Genomic DNA, 1,339 nt, shown 5'->3' with positions numbered 1-1,339 from the left:
AAAATCTTTACAAGCCAACTCATCAAAACAGGCATTGGGCCAATAAGAATTTAATGTCACAGTATATATCTTCAGATTTCAGATTTATTTAGGACCCTTTTCGCATATTGATAGAATATTTAGTTTAACTGATGACAAGACAGCTCCCCCTCAATGGAACCCTGGCCTAAACATACTTGTTTTGCTTATATAGCAAGAGGATAACATTAAACATGGAAGCTTTTGATTTGTGGCACTGAATGATGGTCTACACCACATTCTTCAAAAGCTACAGCTAAGAATCCTTCTAGCTTGTAAGCAGTACAAGCCTGACTGAGGTCTTCTGGCCCATTTGCTTGGTATTCATGTTTTATACCTTGAAATTTCTTTATGATTGCATCCTTGGGGCTCACATTGATCACTTTACTTTCCAGAGGAGCTGGTTCTGATACCCTCGTCTACTCCTCCCATAGAGAATAGTTTCTGTCCTTGGGAACTAGGAACAGAGCAATCTCTAGGTCTCTCCGGTTCTTATTCCTTTCAACTTGAATGTCCAAGGATGGAGGCAGAGCCATAACTACCATCTCAGGTCTGGAAATTGCTTAAGAACAAAAACAAACAAACAAACAAAAACCCACAACTGCTTTTTTCTGGATTCCTTAGTTTCAAAACTTGCATCATACAAAGTATAGCGACATCTTTTTCAGGAAGCATTTCTGCAAAATGCTTGAAAGGATCGGTTATGGTTTAACCCACATCTCTAACCAAGATTTCTTTCCCTTCTTCTACAATGATGCACTTTTTATCTGCACTGAGACAAGACATGGCAGACTTCTTTCTTTTCTTGATTTCTTCTGGTGTGGAGCACTTCTGAACTTTCATGTCATAAAAAATAAGATATACTTCATCGGCAACTTGCATTTCTGAGAACTGTCTCCTCCATTAGAATGTATACTTTATATGGACAGGGACTTTGTCTTGTATACTGTTGAATCTGCAAAGCCTACCACAGTACCTGGTTCCTTCCAGGACCTGGGGGACAGATCCACCCCCCTCACCAGCTTGGGTCTGTGGGGTGGGGCTTTCTTCATCTACTAGGGAGGAGAGGGCTGAGCTCAGGCTGACACCTGGCATCAAGGGGCAGGCAAAGAATCAAGCTGGATAGGGGAACCGTATTTCCCCCACTCCCTGAGGGCTGGGGTCACGTGATACTCCACCTTTGCTATTGTCTTTACAAAAATTATTATTATAGCTATCCTAACAGGTCTGGAGCATACCTCATGGTTTTGATTTTCATTTCCCTAATGACTAATCATGTTGGGTATTTTTTCATGTGCTTATTGGTCATTTGTATATGTGT

The 1,339-nt window shown here is 41.0% G+C and overlaps 1 pseudogene; it reads right to left on the bottom strand.

Moving 5' to 3' along the window:
- Positions 1 to 206: 206 nt before the first annotated feature.
- LOC124523431 (destrin-like) lies at positions 207 to 900 on the bottom strand (annotated as a pseudogene).
- Between the last annotated feature and the right edge of the window lie 439 nt (positions 901 to 1,339).

This window comes from Lynx rufus, unplaced genomic scaffold, assembly GCF_022079265.1.
Source record: "Lynx rufus isolate CCGP_SWC_20201006 ecotype Redwood Valley unplaced genomic scaffold, mLynRuf1.p SCAF_4, whole genome shotgun sequence".
NCBI classification, from domain to species: Eukaryota; Metazoa; Chordata; class Mammalia; order Carnivora; family Felidae; genus Lynx; species Lynx rufus.
The sequence above is the reverse complement of the archived record's forward strand: the minus strand, read 5'-3'. Positions and strand labels throughout refer to the sequence as shown.